The following is a 27,472-nucleotide window of genomic DNA, read 5'->3' as shown; positions in this document are numbered from 1 at the left end:
CATCCTTTGTGTCAATGAGGGTCCAGTTAGAAAAACAAAACCACATTAGTCATTTTAACAGAGGGGATTTAATATAGGGAACTGGCTAAACAGTTATCAGAAGATGAAAAAAGCAAACAAGGGAACACTGAAGTAAGAAGCCACGTATCTCAAAGGCTAGGAAAGCAAAGGGGTAGAGGTTAAAGTGGTTTTGGAAACTAGAGGCTTGGAGGAGCTCCGTGGAGTGGGGACTCTTTCTTCTCAGGAGAGGGTTTGCCTACATAGTGCTGACACTTCTGCAGGGATGGGACTGTTTCTGGGAGTGCTAGAGGAAGCTGGAAACTGTAATCTACTGTTCCTGGAGAGACCCATTGCTGGAGCATCCTGATAGGAGTGAGCAGGCGAGCAGGTAGGAACCAGTCCTGTCTCCCTCTTGACTTCCAGTCTCTCTCTGGAGCTCCTATTCATTAGAACTTAACAGGAATAATTCATTTATGGTAAAGGACAGTTGTGGTTTCCAGAGTTCCAGCGCCAGCATCACAGAACAGCACACAGAAGGGTGGGTTTGGATACAATAAGATACAATAGCTTAATATGTGGCATTCCCCACCTTTATCTTAAAGACTCCTTGAGCATGGCTTTTTTCTCTTTTTTCTGTGTCCAGCTGGACTTGAAACAGCAATATCTCCAACAGCACAAAGTTGATACTTAACAACTTTTGGTTGAATGAATGAATATGAGGCTGTAGAGTAATTTTTCAAACACCTTCTTTGTGTCAGATGCTATACTGAGCACTTTTAATGTTTATCTTCTATAATATTCATAACAACCATACGAAGAAAATAATAGTTCTCTTTGTGTCAGTCAGTGTCCAGCCAGAAAAGCACACATCCACCTAGGTATTTCAAACAGAGGAAATTTAATACAGAAAATGGGTTACAATAGTTGTAAGGTCTGGAGGAATAAAAAGAGAAGATGATGCTACCCAGAGCCCATCGGTGTGGGCTCACTACTGAGGCTGACAGAGCCCTACTCCTGTGCCCCTGTGATGGGTAGAACCAGTGCTATTGCTGCTGAGCACAAAGCTTGGATGCCCCTCCCTGCACTGGTCCTACAGCAGCTGCCTCAGCTATAGTAACTACTGTCACTATTGCAGGGACCTGTAGTTACTCACTGTTGCAGCTTCTGCTAATGTGTTGTGTCGCACTCCTCACTATTTCAGGAAACTGTGGTCACTTGCAGTAGGCTACAGTCCCAGTGTGGTCATTGCTAGATCCAGAAGAAGAAAAACAGCTTCTCTCTTCCATCTGCCTTCCAATCCCTGGCCAGTGCCTCCCTTTGGCAGACTTTTAGCAGAAGTCAGCTGGCAAAGGAGTTTGGGAAATGTAGTTTTCAAGCTTCTAACCTTGGCAGTATATAGAAGAGTATGGAAGAACAAGTGTGGGGCTGAAAGTCAAAGATAAATATCTGAAACAGTCCACCCCATTGGCTACTCAGCATCTGTATATACTTCTCTGCTGTTTTGAACTTTCACCAACATTATCCACAAACTCATGCTTCAGTTTAATACAATGCAACCATCCCTTATACAAACCAATACACTTTTACCCTCTTCCTAAGTCCAAGTGTGCGTCTCTGGTATAGACCTCAATTGGCCCAGTTCAATATTTTGTTTATCTTTCATGGTCTAACATTCTTATAATTCATTTCCATGTATATTACTTATGGTTTTTGCCAATATAAATGAGCAAAATATTGCAATTATGTAGATGTATAAAACTGAATCCTTTAAGGCCCGATTTTAAGATTTTATCCCTAGAATTGTTGGAATCTGATGCTTGAGTGTGATACTGGATCTGAGTCTGGAGGCCGTAAAAGGCGGAGAGAGTAAATCTTGAGAAGACTCTGCATCCTCTCGGAAGGCAGCTGCCTTGGGTGAGGTTATTAACAAGGTCTTCTTGCAAGAGAAGAGTAGTCTTCTCAGTTGGAGGAGGAGGGACTGGCAAGAAAATGTGGGAGATCAGGAGTTTCTCAAATATGCATGAGTCCATCCAAATGACCCCAATCCAGTTTTCAGGGTCCCACCTGCTCCTTTCAAATCAGTCCTCAAATGCTCATGTGAAAGATCTGATGAATTCATGAATTCAAATTACATTATAACTTTCAAACTGTGGGACAGAATTTTAGGATGACATCAGACCTGTGGCTAACAAGAAAAGTGGTTCCCTTAGTGCCATCTAAAGGACGGCCTGATCTTGACCTGAGCTGAGGTCTGTGACCACACTTTGAGCTGACAGATTAAAGCCCTAAGCCATCATGTTCTTTCTGTAACGTCTCCAAGAAAGTCAGAAAGACATCCCACCCAAAGTCTCGCAGCCATCATTCCCACCACCACCCCATCTCACTGTTACAGTAATCACTCCCATCATTGCTGACCTGTAATTACCCTCTGGATCCTCTGTAGCAATTGCTGCTGTCCTGCTGCTTCCACTTTCAGAGTCAGAAGCAGAAAAGTGACTCTCTTTTCCTGTTGCTTTTACTCTCCTTCCAGGATCTCCCCATCGGCAGAGACTAATCTGCAACTAGCTGGCATCAGAGGCTAAAAAAAGACCATTCTTAGGTTTTCTGCTTTGGCAGTACAGAGAAGAACTAAAATGCCAATTGTTGGGCTGAGAGCCAAGGACTTATTATTATCCCCATTTTAAAGATGAGGAAGCTGAGGCTAAAAAGCTTAAATAACCTGCCCAGGACATAATGAACAGAGACAACACAATCTTGATCTCTCTGAATCTAAAGTCTGTGGTCTTTCCACTCTGTAACATGTTCCTGGAACCAATTTCCAGAGAGTCTGAAAAATAACAAGGTGCTGGAATTTGAGCATTTCCAGCCTTCCCATTCCATTTTAGATTCACCAATCATTGCTTCTAACTTATTTGATTATGTTGATAGTACTCCTTGCCATCATGAAAAGTTCAAATTATACAGAGACAGAGAAGATGCAGGAGCAAGTTAAGAAGCAACTTTGGCACAGTGGTTAAAATGACAAATTGCCTGGATTTGTAACCCAGCCCTATGACTTATTAGTTGTCTAACTTTGAGCATGTTATGTAATATCTCAGTGCCTCGGTTTCCTCATCTGTATAACGGTGGTAATACTCCCTGCCTCACCTACTTATTGTGAGGAGTAAATGAGTTAATCCACCTAGAGCTCATCAAATAGTTAAATCTAGCTATTATTATTATGATATCTAATTGCAGTTGACTACTAAGAGGCTCCTAAAGACACAGTATTAACTTCAAAATCTTTTTCAAGAAAAAATGTATCAACAATAAATGCTGGAGAGGGTGTGGAGAGAAGGGAACCCTCCTACTCTGTTGGTGGGAATGTAGTTTGGTGCAGCCATTATGAAAAACAGTATGGAGATTCCTCAAAAGACTAAAAATGGCTTAACATATGGTCCAGCAATCCCACTCCTGGGCATATATCCATAGGGACCCTTAATTCAAAAAGATACATGCACCCCAATGTTCATAGCAGGACTATTTACAATAGTCAAGACATGGAAACAACATAAATGTCCACTGACAGATGACTGAATAAAGAAGATGTGGTATATATACACAATGGAATACTATTCAGCCATTAAAAATAATAAAATAATGCCATTGCCAAAACATGGATGGACCTGGAGATTCTAAGTGAAGTAATCCAGAAAGAGAAAGAAAAATATCATATGCTATCACTCATATGTGGAATCTAAAAAAAAAAAAGACACAAATGAACTTATTTACAAAAGAGAGACAGACTCAGACATAGAAAACAAACATGGTTACCAATGGGGGAAGAGGGTGCGAAGGGATAAATTAGGAGTTCAAGATTTGCAGATACTAAGTACTACATATAAAATAGATAAACAACAGGTTTCTTCTGTATAGCAAAGGGAACTGTATTCAATATCTTGTAGTAATCTATAACTAAAAAGAATATGAAAATGAATATATATATGTCTATGTATGACTGAAACATGCTGTACACCAGAAATTGACACAACATTGTACACTGACTATACTTCAATCAAAAAAAAACCAAAAACGTATCTACCAAGAAGTCTCAAGAGATGTGGATCCAAAAAGTGAACTCCCAAAAGTGAAAGGCAAGGGAGGACCCAGGTGTTCCTGAGAGAGGAGAGGCTTGAAAGAGAGTGAGGCCTGGACTGCAGGTGAGTGTCCACCATGGAGTGAGGTCACCCCGGAGGGCCAGGGAGAGCTGTGGTCCAAGGCCACACCAGCCTAGGGGAGGAGAACCAAAAATGCTGTCTGCTTCCTGGGCACCAAGGGAACTCTGGCATCAGGCTCTGTGAAAAATAGGGGAGAACCAGGAAAAGAAGCCATCTCCCTCAAGCATCTGGCCAAGATGTAGTCTGGAATAAAGGACTAGGTGAACTGTCTCACCACCCCCGCTGCTGTGCAAAACTGAGCCCTGCGACTCTGGGTTATAGCTGGGGTTGTTTATCCCTTATTCCCAGACCTTTGTTTCATTCAACAGCTATTTCTTGAGCAACAACTTGTATGGCAAACTGACTTGGGCTCCTAATACTTTCTCCATTTTACAGATGAGAAAACTGGTGTGCGGAGAAGTTAGATGACTGCCTGCATCACACAGGAAGATCTGAGGGGGGGATTGTTATTTCCCCTGGGATATGCAAGGGAAAAACCTAGCTTTCTCAAGCTGTACTGTCTAAGGAATCCCTAAGTCTTCAGTAGGGTAACAGAGAAGGCAGGAGGGAGGTCAGGTTGCTGCAAATTGTGTCATAGTTACTCAGGCAGTTGACTGGTGGGGAAAGTGTTAGGCAATACTCTTCGTCATCAAGCGGAGAGCTCGCTGCTTTCGAGGGGTTTGGTCTGAATCCTTTTTTGGGGGGTTGGGGGAAGGACAAGACAATATCCATTGATGATGTAACTGGGTTTCCCTGGAAAGTCTGGTGGCTTCTGCTTCTGACCCAGTAGAAAACCTGAAATACACCAATCTTGCTGGGAAAGAACAGGTCACAGCAGAGTTTAGCCCAAACCCTAGTCCCAGGTGAAGGAAGGGATTTACTCTCCACTGGTCCTGCAACTGTTTTATTATTCATGGTACCTGGACGATCGCACAGATAGGGTTAGGGAGGTCAGCACAGCATTAATATGTTGAATTGGGCGATGGCATGGGCTGGTGATGGGACCTGTCACACCAGAGTGATTCTCATTGAGCGGGTTTGATTTGGTATTAATATTAATTCGATATTTCTTCTCATCGTCAAGAAATTTGTCCTCCCCAGATAGGAGATAGCCTGAATGCTAGCCCCATGCAAAGCAGTCATGTATGTTGGGTTTTATGGTGGGAGTAGGAAGCTGGGGGCCGGGGAGGGAAGATCAGATTATCCACCATCCTAGTGTGAGGCTCTACCCTGGATGTCTGGGAAGGAATGTTTAGAGCCTTTTGTGGGAATTAAACAGGTTCCACATTTCTGCCCCAAAGGATAGTTCCCAAGAAAGTCTATCTACTCAAAAGCATAAGAACCAATATCCAGGGAGGGATATGCCAGGAACTTAACCGTCCCCACTTCCCCATCTAGCTCCAGTTTAAACCCACGGTCCTCAACCTAGCTGCCCATTCAAGTCACCTGGGAAGCTTTTCTTGACTTGTGAGGCCTGAGCCTGAGCCCAGACTGGGTCAGGATCTCTGAGGTTGGGCCTGGGTGCAGGGGTGTTCAAAAAGCTCTCACATGACGCTAATCTGCATCCAGCGATGCAAACCACCAGGACAGGCTCTTTGAAATCTCTTCAAATGAAACAAAGGGGATAAAACCTCAAGGACCAATAACGCTGTAACATCCTGCCCTCCCAAGGCTGCAACGATGGGGTCTTCTGAGCAGGCGTGAGAAGCTGACTTCCAGCCTCCAGCCTGGTTCTGGGTGGGTTCTCTACTTCATATACTCCTGGGTCTCCAACTTAGACACGTAGCAGAATCACGTTGAGGGCTGGTTAAATCACATATGGTTGGGCCCCGCCCCCTAGTTTCTAAATTCTGTGGGTCTAGGATGAGGCCTGAGAATTCACATTTCTAATCAGTTCCCAGGTGATGCTGCCTGGTGGGGGGACCAAACTGTGAGGGCCACCAGCAGACACAGATGAAAGTTTCAGCTAGTTGAGCCATGAGATCCGTGCGATGCTGCATAGCTGCTCAGACTGGCTTTTCCCGTTGATGAAACCCATTCTCGCCCAGCTGCTGCAACAGAGCTCTAGGGCAGCCCCACCGGGCATCAGCAGTAAGCGGGCTTGGGGCTCTGCCACTGACGCCAGTGTTTGCACTTGGACTCAAAGTTGCTTCTAGAGTGTGAGCTCCCCAGAGGCAGGGCTGTGTTCCTTACATCTATATGGCTTCGGATAATAATAATTTTTAAGTGTTCAGTTTCTACCCAATGTTATCATCTGCCAAAATTGTAAAGATCACATTCTCTGTTCAGCTGTTAATGCTGGGGTCCATATGGAGTTTTACAAGCTTTTCCCTGCTTTTAGTTTTGTTTGGGGTTTTTGGCTCATGAATTTTATTTCTGTTTGCTGCTAAGAAATGTAAGAGTGGAATGGTAGTAAATTTCAGTTTAGTTTTGAAGGTCAAGAATTTAAAAACTAAAAAGTGGATCAGTTAAAACAAACAAAGAAAAACAAACAAGCAAAAAAACAGACAGAGCGGGCACTAAGTAAAGGTTTACTGAAGGAGGTTGGCCTCAAAGCCTACTCTGGGACCAGTTGAGATTCAGCAGAGCTGGCCTCTGTTGGAATTGGAAAGTCGTCAGCACCCTCACCGGTACCACCTGCTATGTTCTGTCTGGTTCTCTTCTCCTTTCAGCAATTCCAGGCATTTCTGCCTCCCCTACCCACCAACAGTTAACCATCCCATGTGCCTGGCTCTGGCCAATGGTCTTCAGGAGAAGTGACACGGGCCACTTCTAGGCTGAGACAGTGAAGAGACCTGCGTGTCTTTCCGAGCTCTCTCCTCCCTTCCTGGCCAGTGTGGAGACCTGGCACTGAGCTGGCCGAGCCTCAGATGGCGGCAGTCTGGGTGGCTGGGTCACTACATGCAGGACAGCTGCTCTGGAGAGTCTGCTGACTCACAGGAGTGAGAATAAAATTGGCTGGGTTCCAGGTCCTGAGATTTAGCTTTTCTCCAGCACTTGAGCTGTTCGGCTCCTGTTGTGCCGAATTTTTCTACTAAAGGCCTTCCTAGTTTTAAGTTCAACCTGAGATCTGATTAGGCACATTTTGCTCCAGCAAAACTGGAAAACAGTGCAAAGTCATCTTTTGTCGTGCTGTGAAATGACTGCTTGCATTTAGGGGAATGGGGCTCTGTGTGTTGCTTAAGCCTGCCCCCACCCCCCGGCATTTGCAATATTATATTCTATCCCTGTAATTAGAGGGAGGAGGAGGGGAGGGGGACGGGAGGGGACAGGGAGAGGGGAGAGGGTGAGTGGGAAAGAGAAAAGAATTTTCTGTGGATTAAAGAAGTTTGAGGCATCTGTGATCATGTGGACACGTGCGGAGATTTGCAGGGATTAAGGAATCTTCTCAGCACCCATGAAATTTGATCTATGTGCTTGTAAGGGCTGTCTTGAAGGCAGGATTATTATAAAAATAAAAGAGGATCTCATGTTTGAGAACACACTTCTGTTTCCTTCCCCCAAATCTCGTAAGATAGTTACTAACCTGATTTTACAGATGAAGTCACTTTACCTAGAGATGTGGTCACACAGCTAGAAAATGGCACAGTTGGAAGTCCCACCTTGGTCTGTCCAGTGCTCCATGTTGACAGAGGTAGCCCCTCTTCAGCCAAAACCTATAAGCCCCGACACGTGTCAACCTGTCTGTGATCCCTGGAAGGGGACGCTGCTGATGTCTCTCCTGAGGACCAGAACCTGGTCCCACTTCCTCCTTCCTCCCCAGCCAACTGCCATCTCTGCAACCCCAGGCTCCCACTGCCAGGAAATGCTCTTATACAGTGAACCACTGGGAATGGCTGCAGGTACGTGGAGATGCTGGTCACTGCTCCCTCTGCCCCAGCCCGGAACCCTGGAGCTGCCCCACCACAGGGTGCTTATGACGTAAGCAACCTCACCTAGTTCACTCGGTATTCCACCCACGCACCGTCATCTCTCTGTGCCATCCCATCAAAAGGGCTGGGGAGCGCTGCTCTGGAACACATCCTACTGCTGAGAGGGAAAAGCTGGTAGAGAAAAGGGCTGTGGTCTGGGGAGAAAGGTGATACAATGAATGGACAGTGGATATAAGGTTTCTGTAAATTACAAAGTACTACAAATGCTTATGTTATAATGTGTGTATATAATGACCCCTTTTGTGATTTCATCTTGCTTCTTTTCAATTAATGGCATCTTGAATTGCTTTCCATTATAGCACTTATAGACGTACACGTTCCTTTTAATGGCTGCGTGTGGTTCATCCTATGCTTGTACTATATTTTATTTAACTAGTCCCCTGTTGATAGATGTTTAGGTTGTTGCAGGGTTAATTTGCTATTATAAATAATCTTGCAATGAACATCCTTACACATATATTCTCTTTCTGTTTTTTTCTCTTTTTTCTTTTTCTTTTTCACATGTTTTGAGTATAGCTAGAGGATAAATTCCTAGAAATGTAATTGCTAAGTCAAAATGTATACTTGTTTTTAATTTTATTAGCTATTGCTAAATTTACAGGCTTTAAAATGTGTATCGTCAACTTTATTAATCTTTTCCATTATGGTTTATGGGGTTTGTGCCATGCTTAGAAAAGTCTTCCCTCTACAAAAAATTTCCTTCTAGTGCTTTTATGGTTTTATCTTTTTAATGTTTAAATCTTTGCTCCGTCTGGAATTCAAGTGAATGTAAAGAGTGAAATAGAGATCAGATTTTATTTTTTTCCCAAATGGCTGGCCAGTTGTCCCAACACTGGTTATTGAATAATCCATCTTTTTTCTTGCTGATTTGAAGTGCTACTTTTATCATGTACAAAACTCCCACATGTATTAGGTCTGTTTTTTTTTTTTTTCAATTCTCTACTCAGTTCCATTAAATCTTCTAGCTAATCCTATGTAAGTTTAAATTACTGTAGCTTCATTATATATTTTAATATGTGGTTGGGTTAGTTCCCCCCTTGATACTCTTCCTTTTTACAGACTTTCTGACTGTTCTTGTTTATTTAATTTCATATATAAACTTAAGTATGATCTTGCTGAGTAAAAAGCTGCAAGTATTTTGACTGAGACAACACAGAGGGTTAAGATCCATTTAGGAATAATTAAGTTCATTCATTAATCTTCCCATTTAATAGGAAGGCATTCCTTTCCATTTATTAAGATATTTTGTGTTATTTTTCTTCAGAAGAAAGTAGAGATTTTTTCCACGTCTTGGCCTTTTGCATATTATTTCAAACTTTATTCCTTTTGTGGGGGATGGGAGTAGAAGGATTATTTGGGTTGCAACAGTAAATGAAGTATTTTCATTTTAATATATTTCTAACTGGTTATTATTTGAATACAGGAAAACAACTTTTTATGTTAACTCTGCAGTCATTTACCTTACTAAATTCTCTAACTGTTTCTAATAGTTTTCAGTTAATTCTCTTGGGTTTTCCACAAATACAATCATAGAACCTAAAAACAGTGGTATTTTATATTTTCCGAAGGGAAGCTTCTTGTGCTCTGATATTAAGCATAATTCTGGCTTTGGAAGGGTGTATTTCTGTATGCATATTTACCCCAGCATGTACGTGTATATGCACACATTCACATATATTCACATGCAAAAATATCTGCAAATTAATCAAGTTCAAGTTTCTATCAATTTATATTTTACTGAGAATTTTCTGCTGTAATTCATATCACATTTTAACAAATGTCTTCTTTTATATTTATCCAAATGATCACTCTATTTTCCCTGATTTGACCTATTAATATAATGAATTACATGAAAAGATTTTTCTAACATTTAACCCTCCTTGCATTCATGAATGAATTCTACTTTTTCATGGCTTTGTTCACTTAAAGAATGACTATATTCTATTTGCGAATATTTTATTTAGGATTTGTGTTTCATCATTTATAGACTGATCAGTCTGTATTTTCTCTTTGCATCACCTTAAGCAGGTTTTGATGAGTATATTTCTAACTCCATTATTGAAAGAGTTTGGAAGCATAGCTAGTCTTGAAATAAAAGTACATGTCAAGGGTGAAGAAAGGGGTGGAGTTTCAAATTTAAGAAGAGATGTGTTTGGGGAACAGGAGCTATAGAAGTGCCTGGAGTATGTGTTTGAGTGTGTGTGTGTGTGTGTGTGTTTGTGTGTGTTGGTGTGTATGTGAGTGTGTGTGTGTAACTCAGAAGGGGCAGGACTGAAGGGGGAGGGGCCAGAAGGGCCATCAGTGGGCCAATATCAGATGAGAGGGGATATTTTATTTCTTTCTACGATCTAGAACCTAATCCAGCTGAGCTGAGATCTCCAAACTTTAATTTAGCTTTCTATCAATCACAAAAAAATTTGTGCCTGCACCCTCAAATCTCTAGTTATATATTAAGAAACCTCAAGCGAAACTTGAAATATTTATCAAGTTTAATTAAATTCTATAATATACTATATCATGTCTCCCATAACTTTAAACACCACTGAAGAAATTACAGATTTTTTTTCGCTAACATGATATAGCTTTACCATTAGTATCAACTAAAGTTGGAACATACTCTTGGGGTCAGGTTGATTTTACATGAAATTATTATAGTTTATTTTTTCCATAATTTCAATTTTATTTTTAATGCCAACATCAGATCTGAGTGGCTTGCCACGATTTTGACCTGGTCTTCGGGCTGCCAATGGGCTTGTCTAAGGTACAACACGTCCACTCACACAGTCACTTCTCACGGCTCACACGCAACCGCACTGGGGGTAACTAGGATCTAGTCCTTACTGCTATTTAACCTGGCACATGTGAACACATCACACACCAGCCGACAAGCCCGCTAAGTGAGCGCAGCACGGCTGACCCCCGTGAGGCACTCACTCTCTTCCCTTAGGCAACTGGGAGAACCCATATGTGACAAGTGGCTGTGTGACAAGTGGAGTATGGAGGGTGCCAGTGGCAAACCATATATTAAAGGATTTATTTGTCTTATATGTTTCAATTAAAGTTAAATATAGATTATCAATAATTCCTATTTAACCTTTGGAAAAAATCTCATGAAAGATTCTAGTATTTTCTTCCGTTACTTGTGAAGGGGGTGTGAGGCATAGCTGGCCTTCTCTGCAGACTGGTGAAAAGTCTGTCGCTTGTACTTTGGCTGGCACAGCCCTTCACGTGTGCCCTGAAGTAGCCAGCGCCTTACTGGCCCCACCAGTCCTATCACCAAGCAGGTCCAGACAGACAGCTCCACGCTCACAGGGCCAGGGAGGGCTGCCCCCTGGAGGTCACCAGACCATTGCCTGCCCCCAGAGGTCCTGCCACCTTGGAGTTCTGCCCAGCTGCACCTGGGGTCCCTCCCCCTTTGACAATCTTTATGGCACCGCACATAAAGATGATGTTATAAGGGAAATTGAGGTCTTCTGACAACCACTCCTCCAGAGGTTTTGTGTTTTCTAAGCATTTGTTAACTGCAAAGCCACCAGAGGGCCCTAACTGGGAGAGTCCTAATGTGCAAAAGGGGAAGATATTACAGAATGGCTACAAGACTCGACTTCAGAGCCAAGCTGCCTGGGTTTGCCTTCAGGCTGTGCCACGTACTACCTGTAGAGCTTTGGGCAAGTTACTTAACCTCTCTTAGCATCAGTTTTCTCATCTGTAGAGTGGAAATAATAATGTTGTAAGGATTCAAAGACAGTCCATGAGCACTTAGGATGCAGCAGTAGCTGGTTTTAAGCCAGTATGAAGATGTCCTAAAGACAGCACTGGTCAGAATGGTCCAAGGAGGCACCAGAAAGGAGAGTTGGCATCTCATCAGGGCCAGAGGCTCCTCATCCCAGAATACCTAGCTTGACGAGGTCAGGGAAATCTGGCCACCTTTGTTCAGTGATGTATCATTTCCAGCTCTGTGAGCTTGCTTCTTCCAAACGCCCAAGGCTACTCAGGAGCTAAGATGCTACTTGCATTTTCTGACCCAGCTAATGAAGTAGTTCATAGTTTTACAGTGACTCTTCATACAAAGCTGCTATTTTATTTACTCATTTTTCTAATAAGTGAGTATTATATTTCCAAGCAAATGAAAAAGAGGAAATTGAAGGATGACTTGGGTTCTTGGGACAGTAAGAGATACTGATATTTTCAACATGAAATGATTTTATATATCTCCTCTTGCAGTAAATAAGAACGTCTTTTATCAGGTTTCTGGATAGGGAAGAGGCGTCAGGGGTCAGAAGTTGAAGGAAAATGTGTGAGAAGAAAATTCAAAATTGAGAATATCCTCCTCATGAACTGATTTTCCCTGAAATGAGTGGGGAAGGCAAGTATTTATTTTTCAACTTCCATGTTAGTACTGATTACAGAGCGCCAGGGCTCTATGGGAGCACAGTTTGAATACACTGTTTGTGAAAATCTTTTGTAAGTTCTTCATGGTCACTACATTTTTTTTTACTATGTATTTTTTGATTGTGATAAAGCACACGTAACCTAAAATTTCCATTTTAGCAATTTTAAGTGCGCATTTTTGGCTTGTATTGTTTGTTTTATGAGGGGGAGGTAATAAGGTTTCTTCATTGATTTCTGCTTGTAGGAGGTACCGAGGTTTGAACCCATGACCTATTGGTTGCTGAGTGTGTGCTCTGCCACTTGAGCTATACCCTTTCCTCTCCATTTTAGCAATTTTAAAGTGTATTATTTAGTGGCATTAGGTACATTCACAGTGCCGTGCAACTGTCACCACTGTCTAGTTCCAGAACTTCCCATCACCCCAAAAGGAAGCCCTACATTCATTGAGCAGTCCCCCCCCCACCATTCTGCTCTCTTCCCAGCCCCTGGGAACCATTAATCTGCTTTCTGTCTCCATAATTGGTCTCTTCTGGCTATTTCATATAAGTAGAATTGTACAATTGCTATGTGTTTTTAAAACATTAATTACTCAAGCTGTCTTTTGATTTAAAGTGGAGAATGATGTGTGCTTCCTCCTAAGATTCCACTAAATCTAAGAGATTTCAATACATTTTTAGATACTGGAAGGTAAATGGAGAAGACACTGAAGTGTGCATTGAGCAGAGAACCAAGTCTCCCTGAGAACCTCAGAGAGGAACCTGGAGGTGTCATGTGTGTGGTAAGGCATGGGACCAAAGACAAGGAATTAATCCCAAAGATGAGCACAAACCAGTCAACCTCAGTCAGCCATCACCACCACCTTAGAATGTCAGCAAGCAGATGTCTACCCCCTTGTGAAGCTGAGAGATTTCTCTGCAGGTGGCCCTTTGCAGTGATACCTAGTGGTTGCTCCAACAGCCGAGCCTGTTTAGCCCAGATCAGAGCCACCAATTAGCAAAGCCTGCCCTAGTGACCCCCCAGCTTCCAATTATTCTCGAATTGCCACATAAGCAGGCAAAGACAATGAAGAGGCATTTTGAAGACAACTTCCAGCAGGAAAACAATGAATTAATGTATCCAAAAACAAGACTAAATTTGAGCAAAAGGGATAAGTCAAGGGATTGGAAAATAGAACTAAAACTTAAAAAAAGACCCACACAAACAATGTGGTCTCCAAATTAGTATCCTAACTGGTATCCTCAAAAATAGGAGAGGAAAATGACCATAAGTAAAGGAGCTCTAAGAGAACAGGAATGAGCTCTTGGAAATTAGAAACATAATAGATGTTAGAAGAGAAAATGGAGAACATTTCTTGGAAAGGAGTGAAGAAAGTCAGAGAAATTGAAAACAAGGAATACAGAGGATCTAATCCAGGAGGCCCAACATTTGATCCAAAGTTGTGCTGAAAGGGAACCCAGAGTGAATGGAGGTGCAAAAGTTGTTTTTAAGATTCAAGAATATGTTCCAGAGCTGAAGGATAAAAAGGGAGACTCATTTAAAATACCACTAAGTACCCCAAAGACTGATTTTAAAAATGGCTTACATCGAAGTACATTATTATGAAATTTCAGAGCCCCAGGGATAGAAGACAATTCTAAAAGCATCCAGAGCGGAAAGAAAAGGGACATCTGCAAAAGGAATGAGAACCAGAAAGGCAGAAGGGCAGCAAACTGCTCGACAGTGGTCCTGCGCCCTAGAAGACGGTGGGGCAGTGGCTTCAAAATTGCGAGAGAAAACTAATTTTCAACCTAGAATTCTACATTCAGCCAAACTATTCATTGAATATGAGGAGAAAATGAAGACTTTTAAATACATATAAAGACATAGATAACTCCCTGTCCAAGGATTTGCTTGAGTAGAACCAGGCCTGAGTAAGAAACAGAAGTTAACGGGATTCAGGAAGAGGCGGAGTCAACCCGGGAGAGCCCGGCGGAGCGGTCCGGGAGCGCTCGGTGCAGAGGGACCAGACAGTGATGGTGCAGATCGCAGGGGCGGCCAGGGGTAGGGGGTCTTCAGGAAAAAGGGATCTCAGTACAATGCCTGATAAGATGAAGCATTTGGAAGTCATTAGAGTACGTTGATACCTGAAAGACAGCAGAAAATTAGAAAGGCAGTTAGACCCACTTGACAAAAACAAACAAACCAAAAACCAAAAAAACCCCAAAAAACCAAAAAAACAAAACAAAACAAAAAACCCCAAAACAACAAACAAGAAAAACTATAAAGAGAGGAAATGTTAGGTTTGTTTGGCCTCACTGTGCACTGGGCCGCCAGACTTGGATTCAATAACAAGAAAAACTGATGCCAAACCAATGTAATACAGTTACAAAACACATTTAGATAAAAGTTTTTAATGAATTGCTGTTAGGGATTATCACTCCTGTTGTTTCCCTCCAAAAGCCTGGTGAATGAAGTTTTATTTGAATAAATTCTTTTTACTTCAAAAAAAAAAAAAAAGAAGAAGAAGAGAGAGAGAGAGGAAATGTAGTCACAGTGGTACTCTTTGCTTTGCAGAGGACACATTTACTGTGTCATATGATGTAAACTACCCATTATGGATTTAACAAAAATAGTGAAATAACTATATTGGGAGGTTGTGGCCAGAGGAAGGCACAGCGTAAGAGAGTTAAAAATCCATTAATCTCAACACCATAATCAATAGATTATGTCGCCAGTGGATAAATCAAGAAATAGTAGTAGAAGCCTATTATCTACCACTGTGGAAGTAACCGGGAGAAGAAACAGCTCAAAAAAGTTAAAAATGCTGGCATCAGAGGAGCAGGAATAAGGATGGGAAGGACTTGGGTAAATGACTCCTGTTTTCCCTCTTTTTAAAAATGCAATTTAAAAAAAAAAACAAGTGCAAGTATTTTTATCCATTGATAAAAATTAAGCAAATAATAAGAATCCACCCAAGCTGAGGTGTGAGAAGAACAGTATATAAATGGCATTTAGAAGCCAATTTATTTGTGATTAAGACAGCTATGCTGTACAACTGTAGACCATCTTAAAAATTTTCAAATCCTCTGACAATTGAAAAATGGCCTCCTTAGAAAAGAAGATGAACCAGCACCTGACAGAAATGAGCTTCCGTCCATTCCAGAAGAAAATTCATTGCTCATTACGAGAGTGTCTCTATCAACCTCCAAGATGAGTTGTTCAAGTGAAAATTTAACAGTTTTAAAACTTTACAGAGACCATGAAAAGCCTTTCTCACGTTGTAAATTCCAACCTGGAGGGAGGCATGAAGTCCACACAAATTCTGGCTTCCTTCAACTTTAAGTAACTCAGTGTGTAAATCCTTAGGAATCAAGATGAATACTAACAGTGAAATACTTTCACCTTTGTAAAGGAAGCAGTTGAGCAGCATGCAGGTCAGTAAGGAAGGGATTTTCAGTTCCACCCAGCATGTACTCACAGCCAGTTTGGCTCCAAAAAGAGCCTGGGGGCTGTCCAAGCAGTTGCAAGTGAGCAGAGGGGAAAGCAGGGATGTGGCTGAGTAAGTTGGGCAGGAAGAGATTGTAATGATGAAATGATTGTAATAATGCCTCTAAAGCATCATGGACATCACAGGGTGTATCAGTCAGCTCAGGCTGTCTAACAAAATACCCCAGACTAGGTGGCTTAAACAACAGGAATTTATTTTCTACCAGTTCTGGAGGCTAAAGTCCAAGATCAAGGTGGGTTTGCTTTCTCCCAAGGTCTCTCTACTTGGCTTGCAGATGGCATCCCCTCTGTGTCTTCACATGGCCTTTTCTCTGGGCTCAGGAATCCTTGGTGTCTCTTCCTCTTTTTATGAGGACTCCAGTCCCATTGGATTAAGGCGCCATCCTTATGCCTCATTTAACCTTAATTACCTCTTTAAAGGCTCTATCATCTCCAGATACTGTCACCCTAGGGGTTAGGGCTTCAGTGTATGAATTTGGGGGAACACCATTCTGTGCATAACACCAGGGATGAGCAAAGAGCTATTCCAGAGTATGTTCTGATTAACTCTGGTGGGAACCGAATGACAAAATGGCCCTGCTTCTAAGGCATACATAACCTCAGAGCCTCTCACTGAGGAACACACATCAGTCAAACCTGGAACCAGCCACGAAGCTGTGCCCTGGAAGCCACAGCTCTTGATGGGCAGCTGTCAGTGTCCATCAACAACCTCAGGCTCCTTAACGAGGGCTGCTGTGTGATAGCATCATGGTGTGGATACATGAGACGACCAGTGGGATGCATTTTTAAAAGAGCACATCTGATTTACCAAGGTTCAGTGATTTGAATGGGGAATGAAGAGGAAACTGACTTGAACAGAGCTTTCTGTTTCTGTTCTCCAAAGAAGGACCCCCCCTCCTGGATCATGATTCTGAAATTGAAGAAGGAAGGAGTCTGGATAGCTCAGTTGGTAGAGCATCAAACTTTTAGTCTGAGTGTCCAGGGTTCAAGTCCCTGTTTGGGTGTAGGTCCCAGCTTTTAGCATCCAGATCCGATTCCACCTTTACAAAGCATGAGTAATTTCACACAATATATAGGGACAGATTGCACAGGTGAAGTTGAAGAAGGAATCCCCAGTTCTTTGGTAAATGTTACTTTGGAGACAAATGGATCTTGGCATGGAATACCTGGGTGCATACTTGATGACCAGAAGTTGTACAGGAAAGGAAAAAAATTCAGATTTTACTATATGATTTAGCTGTGTTAGTGTTTAAATGATTGTAATAATGTCAACACAGAATACTAATCTAACCAAAACTAAGATTAACTCTAGTAGGAGGTTCATGGATGAGAAGGGTACATGTGTACAGTTGACCAGAAAGTAGAAAAGAGATCTAAGTCCCCATGTCTCTTACAGAGAGGCCAGTAAATCCTCATCTTTGAGAAAGGGAAGTCAGCAAATGATGCCTGAAATGGAAAAATCATGCATTTGCAATATAGATGTGTTACTTAGAAATGTAGAGGTAAATCCTAAGATAATCAGCTAGAACAGGAGAAAGCGACTGCCTGTGGGGAGATGGAAGAAAGAGATGGAGAAAGGGCCTGCTGTCTTGTTTTATTTTTTAAATAACATACTTTATAGAACTAGCTGAAACTTTAAATGTTGGGTATGCAAAACTTTGATTTAAAATAAAAAAATAACATAACATTATAAAGGGGAAAATGAAAGGAAAATAAATCATGCTGACTCCCTTTCATTTGTCCTAAAATGACTACACAGAAAAGGCAATAGCCCCAGATACAACAGTAGTAAAAGTAATAGTCACAACACCAAGGCAGCATCCATTAATGCTTTGCTGAGAAAGTGTATTCATTCAACAAGCACTTATGGAACACCTCCTAAGCGCCAAGCCAGGACGATCATGATGGTCAAGGTTCCCATTCATAGATTTTACATTCTAGTGGAGTAGATGGAAAAACACATGAGCAATGAAATAAATAGGATTATTTCCTATAACATTAGTACTTTGAGAAAAATAAAGGGTAATGGTCTAGAGAGTAACTAGGAGGAAGGAATGATTACTTAGACTGTGTGGTCAGGGAAGGCCTCTTTAAAGAAGTGAAGTTTGAGCTCAGACCCGAGCAATGAAGAGATAGCCATGAGAAAGGCAGTGGTAACAGAATGTGCAAAGGCCCTGAGGTAGGGATAAACTTGGTATGTTTGAGGAATGGTCCAGCAGCCAATACAACCAGATTGTGGTGAGCAAGAGAGAGGAAGCATGTGATGAGGTATATAAAGTAAATTTTGTGCTAGATTTGAGGGAAAGTTCTAAGAATTTTTAGGGGAGTAGTAATAGGATCTGATTTACACTTAAAAAAAAATCAGTCCTGTCTCGGTGAAGGCTGGATTGGGGCAAGAATGGAAAGAGGGGGCAAGAGTGGGGTAGGAGGATTAGTTTGGAGACTTACAGAATTTGGGACAGTGTGTAGGCTGTGGAGGTAGAGACAAGTGGGCAGATTTGGGGTAGGAATCTCAATTTAATTGAATTCTAAAGGGCAACTAAGAGGTTGATGGGGGCACCTCCGAAGGAGCGGGGCAGAAGAAAGACTGTCTGCTTCTGCATTTGGTTCCTCAAATTCCCAGTCTCCCTTTGACATATGTGAACAGAAGCTCTAGTCAGGGGCAGCTGAGGGACCTGAGTGATTATACAGGGAATAAAGACTTGCCAAATTGCTTTAAACTCAGCCCATCTCCATCCTGGCTTTCACCACACTTGACGTGAACGTGTAACTGAGCTTGTAAATAACTGCGCTTGGAGGCAGAGCTGGGAATTACGCCCCTCTAGACAGCTATTCAGAAGCTGAGAGAATAGAGCCCACTTGCTGTAATGCTATGCATTAAAAAGCACTTATGCTGCTAAAACCAGCATTAGAATTGCACATAAACATCGCTGTCATGCTCTCAATGGGACTCTGGAGTCCAAGCGGGACTCTCAGAGCCTGCAGAGGGGAGAAAAGCCATCTCAGGCGGTGCAATGATCTCTCTCCCCGACGGCCCACCGAGCAACACCGCCTCTCTCTTGCGGAGAAACCTCCCCATAAATGGGGAGAAAAATGAGCTTATTTCCAAGCCAAGATTAAACTGGGTCCACACTGTGTGGAGATGATGGGTCTCCAAGAGAAGAGAAATGAAAACAAAGCAAGAAAGTACATTCATCCTGGGGAGATGGGCAGGTCGGTCCAGTTGTTCCTGGGAGTTTCGTGCAGTGCCCTGCCCGTGCCCAGCGCAGAGCAAGCTATCATGGTTGGATGTGAGAGCCACATGCTTCTAAAGCTCTAGTCTCAATAACCCTTTAGTCATTCAGTTTCTGTTTAAGCATCGAATGAATTGAATGCGCCAAGTCTTAAAAAAAAAAAAAAGAAAGAAAGAAAGAAAAAAGAAAGGCACTGGGCATCACGTGTGGGCAGTTGGCTGCATACAGACTACATCCATCTCATTCTGGTAATTCATTCCCTAATGTGATCCACAGTCAAGAATTATCCATGACCAAACAGAAGGAAGTAAATCAAGATCAAACAGTTGTCTGGGGTATCTCTACTGGACCACTAAGGAAATAATTGCTGGGATTAGCCTGCTGTTCAAATAATTGTCAACTCTCAAATTTACTTGATTCTTAAAAAAATTAAAAGAGATATTTCTGAAACATCAAATGCCCAGCTGGGGGCAGGGGGACAGGAAGACCTTGGACTAAGAATGCTGCCCTGATGTGGGAGCAGCCTGTCTGTACTGTGCCTCATTACTCATCTATAGGAAGGAACCAAATTACTATCAGTCTTGAGAGGAGGCCACAAGGACAAATAATATGTAAGAACACTCTACTTCAGGTCCACAGGGTGTGAAACTCATGGAAGAGAAACAATTGTCAAAAACAAACACACATATCCCTCTCAACCCTTGAAGCAGATTTTTGTCACTCAGAAAGCCCTTCACTGGCTTTTGTCTTTACTGCCAACATGATTCTTACTTAATCTATAGTTATCAGTAACTTATATATGGTTCTGCAACAAATTAAAAGCAACATATATTAAGGAAATGTGGACCTTTAAGACAAACATGTGACGTTAACTAGAAAAAAGATGGAAAGCTCAAATCAGCATAAAGGTATCCAACCTCATGTTTTATTTGTGTATCTAAAAGAGATACAGAAGAAGAAGAAGGAAGAAAAAGAGACAGCAAAATTATATCACCCCTTGGCAAGAGCCAGCAAGACCTGGTTAAGTTATGTTTTTGGTCTTCCCTTCCTGAAGACAAAAAAAGCACATCAAACTTTTCAGAAATTTATCAAAAGAATGTCTAAGGTCAAAAAGTTTTAGGCATTTCAGTGGCACATTTCTGGAAATGTTCTCTGTCTTTATCTAGATGGATTTACTCGGGTGCATACTTATATAAAAAATTAGCTGTATGCCGGAAACTAACACAACATTGTAAATCAACTGTACTTTAGTTTTAAAAAATTGAGCCATTAATATAAGATTTGTTGATTTATTCTGTGTATGTTATACCTCAATTTAAAAAAAAAATCCTAAACAATTAGGGATTAAATTCTAGAAAAATTCATTTACCTGGAACATTTTATTTCCTGGGGTTGCCAGATAAATGATCATTTTGTTTCTCATACATGTTCATTGTAAAAGTAGCCACCACTGGTGAAGCACTTACCAAGTACTGTACCCTTTGCTGATCGCTTTGTAGTAAGCTTATTATTTGATATTCACAAATTCTCTGTCCTCAATAAGAACTGAGGTTCAAGGAGGCTAAAGTGTACGATGTGTAACAACAGAAAACTGTATCTGTGATGCTGGCCCATCTGTCTTCTGAATCATTGTATATTCCTGGTACATAGCCTGATGTCTGGGATTCAGTAGGTACAGATGACACTTGAGTAATGTGGGTTTGAACTGCGCAGATCCACTTAGACTCAGTTTTTTTTTTTTCAGTACTAAATACTGTAGTACTATATGATCTGGGGTTGGTTGAATCCGAGGATGTGAAATTGTGAGTACAGGGAGCCGGCCATGAAGTTTTACACAGATTTTCAACTGCTCAGGTGGTCAGCATCCTTGACCCCTACAGCGCTCAAGGGTCAACTGTACTCAACAAATGTTTGTAAAATGAAAAATACTTTGTACAATGTCATGTAAACGAATATTGAAAGATCCCGGCATGGACCTTGAGTTGACTCCAAAGACCATGTTCTTAACTAGTCCACAATATCCCTCTCAAATGAGACACGTGAATCTGCGTATTAGCCTAAAACAATTATCAGCCAAGGTTAGGAACACCTAATGGAGGTATACCTTATCAACAAAAAAGTGTATAAAACATAGCTATAAGTTTAAAGAAGAATAACAAAGTGAACACCAATGCGTCACCACATGTGACATCATCAGTACATTAGGGGCCCTGAGGTGCCTTCCTTGACCGCATCTCCACCCCAGATCACTAGAGGTGCCCATACCTGGATTTTGTGTTTATTAATCCTCTGCCTTTCTAGCATGTTGGTATCTTTAAACTCTGTAATACTATGTTTTGCCTGCTTTTTAACTCTAAGTGGCAGGTAACGTTTCTGCTGCTCTCACTACATCGATCTTTAACTTTGTTGACTTATTCAGTTCATTAGTTTCTGCATTCCTCTAATCCATCAGCTCCTATATTTCATGTTTATTAGTAATTAAATTTAGTAATTACATTTAGTAATTTAAAATGTAGTCATTCTGTTCCTCATATCATCATCTTTTAAATCTCTTTCTCTTTTCATTGACCCTCTCTAGCAGGATGCTTTGGGCTGATTTATAGCACTTGCTGATTTCCTCGATGTAAATTTTCTCACAGTGGCTGGCTAATTTCAAGCTATCACCATGATGCCACTGAACACAGAGCTGGGAAAAAATGCACAAAATAGGCCCCTGTGAGCTGGTACGAGCCAACTCCAGTACATCCCTGAACCTGCAACACAAAACCTCAACCCTGGCTGAACACAACTAAACATTTTCTCCCTCATTGTGCCTAAATGTCCTTATGTTCTTTTACACCAGAGTAACCAGTTGGGCCAAACTGGAACAGAAATCAGAGGGGAAAGGAATCTTTGTATAGTCCTTGCAAGTCAGCATCTTCAGGGCAGAGAACAGGGCTGTATTTGTTTCCTTTTTCTGCTGCTACAAATTACCACAAACTTAGTGCTTAACCAACAGAAATTTATTCTCTTGCAGTTCTGCAGATCAGAGGTCCAAAAGGAGCCTTACGGAGCTAAAACCCAGGTGTCAACAGAGCTGCCCTCCTTCCAGAGGTTCTCGGGGACAGTCAGTTTCCTTGCTTTGTCCGGAGTCTAGCGCTGCCTTCCTTGGCTCATGGGCTCTTTCCTCATCTTCGAAGCCAGAGGTGGACATCTTCTCCCTCTGACTCTGCTCTTCTCTGCTTCTTTCTCGCTGCCTTCTTTTCTTCCGTGTCAAATCTCCTTCTTTCTCTCTCTGATAAAGACACTCTAATTGCATTGAGAGATAATTCAGGATAATCTCCCCATCTCAAAATCCTTAACTTCATCGCATCTGCAAACTTCTTTTTGCCAAATAAGCCACCATTTACAGGTGCCAGAGATTATGATCTGGATATCCTTGAGGGGACATTATTCAGTTTCCCACAAGGATGGAGGAAGGCAAATAGTGGATCTGAAAGAGCAAATGGAAGCTATCCAACACCCCTTTACCCCACAGCATCCCTTCTTAATCCTTCCTTTAGGTGAAAAGTTCTTGTGTCTGGTCCCATATCATTGTAGAGTGATATCAATTTGTTCATACTCCCTCCTGAAACCTAAAATATTAGTCACTAGCAACAGTCTTTACATATGACAGGGTTAGGAGGAGAAACAATAGCTCGTAATACAGACAATTAAAGGCGTAGTTCCAATAGTCCCTATTTCTATAGCTGGTCTTGAGGACCACATTGATGATCAAAGATGCCAAGGAATTTAGGCTTCTTGCTACTTCTAGGGTCCACCTAGCAGCAGTGGGTTCAGTTCATATGATGCTGTGAATATAACGAAGCAGGATGAGTTTCTGCGGGATGCATGAAACCCCTGCACGACACAGCTGTGGCACCAGGAGGGCGTGGGGGACGATCCTAAGCATCTCTTCTTGGCATAAGGCATGAGTCCTCTCTATTATCTCTCCAAATAAAAGAAAGCCTGTCAGACCCAGCCCAAAGTGTCAGGGGTGAGTGTGGGTAATCAGCTCCAAGGGTCTTTTATCTCACCATTGGGGGTGGGTGGGTAGGATAATCCGGTTCTGCAAGTTTGCCTCTGAGTCTTTCTATCTCACACCCAGAGAAGTCATTTTTGAACTTAAGAGCCATAATTTGCTGCCATTGTCTATCTGGTTTCCTAGTGACCCCTTGTCCCAAGGCGGTATCTGATTCTTGTCTAACTGGGTTGGTGGGGATGAGGGAAAGTCCTTCAGGGCATGAGGGGAAATTCACTGAATGGAGAGCAGGAGTGGGTGGCTGGGAGCACATCAATGAATTCTTTGAAATAGTATCCACACCATCTCTCATTTGCACACCCCCCTCCAGGGTTTGCGCCCATTCCTCTTCCCCATTCTCAGCCAAACCTGGTGAAATCTCTTCATTCCCTCACCTGCCATTCACTCTTCCACCCACTCCACTCTGACCGCCACTGCATCTCTCCACCCACAGCTCCCTCTGTGTCCCGGACCCCTGTGTCTCCCTGTGGACGTGTTTCCATTCTCATCTTACTTGCCCTCTCAGCAACACTCTTTCCCCGCTCACTTGTTGGACAGTCTCTGTTTGCCACTCCAGTTCTGCCCTTCATCCTTTCCACCCTACCCCAGGCTGCTGACTTCTAAGCATGACGTCAACAGACCTGCATACCTTTTAACTAACAGTTAGATTTGGCCAATGAAAGTCCAGGCAGGAGCTCAGGGGGAGAGAGGAGAGAAAGGTCAAGGTATTTATTCCTTTGGCTTTCCCCCCACCAGGCTCCACTGGGCAATTGGTGGGCAGCCCACTCTGACAGCCACAGCTCTCTTGGGTTCAGGGAACCCCTCCCTCCCCTTTTGCCCTATGGCTGATAAAACCAGCCTGCTCCTGGTCCTCCTGGGTTGCTTCAATATTCCTTGTCGGTACTCCTTAACGTTGCTCACTCCTTTGTAGATAATTCTTTAATCACTTATATTTTCATGTGCTAATATATATCGATTTTCTTTTTTGTTTAACTGAAGTATAGTCGGTTACAATGTGTCATTTTCTGGTTCGATTTCCTTTCTTGAAACACATTTTTCACCTGGCCTCCATCACACTCTCCTGCTTTCATCCAATCTTTCTGTCCACTCCTCCTCTGTCCCCTTGACAGGTTTCATCTATTCACCAAACCATAAAATTTGGAATTTCGTAAGTCCTCAGCCCTCTTTTCTTTCTACTGTGTTCCATTCTAAGGCACTTTCTTCAATATCCTCATCTTCAATTATTACCTATAGGCCAGCGGCTCATGAACTCATGTCTCCAACCACATCTGTTCTTTGAGATCCAGCTCATGTCTTCAGCTTCTTTTTTAGCTATGGCTTCATTGGTTCAATGACTGAATATTTTTTGAGAGTCTGTAATGTTCTCAATGTGTTCTTGGGTGTTTAAAAGGGCCTCCAACCACTTGTCCAAACTGAATCCATGATTTCACACTCCTTCCTCTAACCCTTTTTCCTTCCACTTTTCCTTACCCCTGTGAGTGGTCCCAACACAGTCCATCCAATCCCTCAACCAGGAACCTAGGAGACCTTTGGTTCTCTTTTTTGATGGCTCCCCTTTTCTCATTCTCCTTCACTAACTCATCATCACATCTTATCATATTATCCCCTAAATATCTTTTGAATCTAACCAATTTTCTCCGTCTCTGCTACCACTACCATAGTGCGAGCTGCAACCATTTCTCACCTGTACACACTAACAGCGGGAATCCTTTCTTGTTCTCCTACTCCAGTAAATAGGGAACTTATTGAGTTCTAAGCTCTAATCATGCTAGATCCAGCCCCTGCTTAAAATCTTCCAGTGCCTCTGCTTGCTCTTATACACTGAGGTCTGCCTCCTGCCCACCCCTCCAGCCTCTTTTCAAACCACGCCCTCTCCAGCACCAGTTAGTGAAGGCCCCTTTTGTCTACCTTCATTTTCCAGACTTGATGTGAGTCCTCTGCCTACAGAAACTTGACCCTTACCATTGCCTTTGCTCAGAGTTCTTTCCCCACCTACCCCACCTCACTCAGTAACATACTCTTATCTCTTAGCCCTCAGCTAAAATGTCACTTCCTTAAAGATGCCTTCCCTGGCTCCTCTTTCCAAACAACATCACCCTGCTGTCAGCTGTCAAAGCACCAGGTACCTCTTCTTCAAACCACTTATCACAGTTGTAATTTTACATTTACGTGCATGCTGTTTTGAATAATAGACTGCAATGATACAAGAGTTGAGGAACCACATGTATTTTGTTCAACATTCACCAGAGCCTGGCACACAGCAGGTGCTTAATAAATATTTGTGAACAGAAAGAATGAAGGAAGAGATTCATTGAAAATGAGGCTTACAGTGGTTTCAGAAAAAGATCCAGGTTTACATTAGTGTTGTTTCTCCCTTAATGCAACTTCTCAAAGGTTTTGGAAGAAGTCGGGTGGTTCTGTAACTGTTGGTGCCCCAAGACAACCACCTTGGCCCATGAGATAATTCTGAGTGGTGTTCACTTTGCTAATCTATCAATTAGTTCCTAAAGCCTCAAAAGGAAAATATTTTATTACTTAATCTCCCAAAGATAGGCTACATGGACAAGAACTATATAGTATTTAATGATTTATTTACATTCCTTAGTTTTATTTTATTAAAGCAACAAGACATTAAACTTTAAATTAGAATTCAATTACAGCAAGGTTTGAGAAAACAAAGATATCAAATTATGATCAGGCACTCATGTCTGATGATTTAGTATCAGTCACAACTTGGCCTAATTTATTTCTCTTAAAGACTTAAACAGGAATTTTCCTTTGAATTCCCCGGATGCTTTACCTTCATGTTGGCGTTTGCCCATGGTGCATTAAGAATGCTAGAACTCTGGCCACCTCTGCCTCGAAAACCTTGGAAGGCAATGCAAGATAATCTCTCACCTCTAATTTGACTTCCTTCTAACTTAATCAGGAGAGATCAAAGTTTCCCTCCTAGGAATCCCAATTATGAGTGACAACTAGCATTTACTGATTTTATGTGTAAAATGTCACGTATTCACAGTATTTACAGCTAATTATGTGCCAAACACTGTCCTGGCATTTTATACAAACTTTCCTCCTTTAACTCTTTCAATTGCTTTTTAAGGTAGGTATGCATAACATTTACATTTTCCAGATGGGGAAATTGAGGCTCAGGTCCTTATAGCTATAACAGCCCCCAAGCCTTAGAGCTAGTACTCATTAGGGCCAAAAATCAATCTTGGCAATTCTTGCCCTGAGGCTCTTATTCTTAAGACCTTTAACACTGAGTTCTTGCATCCTTTGCGGTCAAGCTGAAAAGAAATTGTTTTCAGTGCATCTGCACAAATGCTCTCTAATGTGAAATCCTGTGAAGTTTTTCTTTTTTTCCTAGTTGGAAATATATAATTTCCTACTGTCTTTTGCTTTAACTGTAAGTGTTTTGAGGCATTCATGAGCTTTCTAACAATGTCTTGATAAAATCCAGCCAATCAAGAGATGAACTGGATAAAGAAATAACAATTTATATTCTTAAAAATAAAGAGCTAAATCACAGACATAGAGAACAAACTAGTGGTTATTAGCAGGGAGAGGGAAGGAGTGTAGGGCAATATAGTGGTAGGGGAGTAAGAGGCGCACAATCTTAGGTATAAAATAAGCAACGAGGATGTACTGTACAACACAGGGGATATAGGCAATATTTTACAATAACCATAAATGGAGTATAAACTTTAAAAATCGTGAATCACTATATTACACAATTGTAACTTACAGAATATTGTACAGCAACTATAAAAAATCAGAAATTAAAAATAAAGTAAAAAAAATAAATAATGCAATCAGGAAAACACAAAAGCAGTTTAACAGTTTGGAACTGCACCTGGAATGCAGACTTTTGAAAACAATTCTAATTTCAAATTCAACATGTTGTCTAAGTAGAGATTTTGGAAACTGCCTAAAGTGAATTTGTGTTGATATCTTTACTGTCTTTCATGTGCTGCAGAGCTGACATTGTATTGTCCCTTGCCTTTTCACTTACTACATAGCGAGTATTTGCCTATGTCTTTAAACAATATTTGACAGTATTATTTCAACAGTTGCATAGGAAAGCATATGTGTGTGGATTCACCATAATTTACTTAAAAAAACTAAAAAATAAAAGGAAATTGTGATAAACAAACTGGTACTGGGCATTGA

The 27,472-nt window shown here is 41.7% G+C and overlaps 1 non-coding gene across 1 annotated transcript; it reads left to right on the top strand.

Moving 5' to 3' along the window:
- Window positions 1-16,937: 16,937 nt before the first annotated feature.
- On the top strand, window positions 16,938-17,010 carry TRNAK-UUU (transfer RNA lysine (anticodon UUU)). Its single transcript has one exon. It is a non-coding gene; the product is annotated as a tRNA-Lys (tRNA).
- Window positions 17,011-27,472: the final 10,462 nt, after the last annotated feature.

This window comes from Vicugna pacos, chromosome 1, assembly GCF_048564905.1.
Source record: "Vicugna pacos chromosome 1, VicPac4, whole genome shotgun sequence".
Taxonomy (NCBI): Eukaryota; Metazoa; Chordata; class Mammalia; order Artiodactyla; family Camelidae; genus Vicugna; species Vicugna pacos.
Note: the sequence above shows the minus strand (reverse complement) of the source record. Positions and strands in the feature narration are given on the sequence as shown.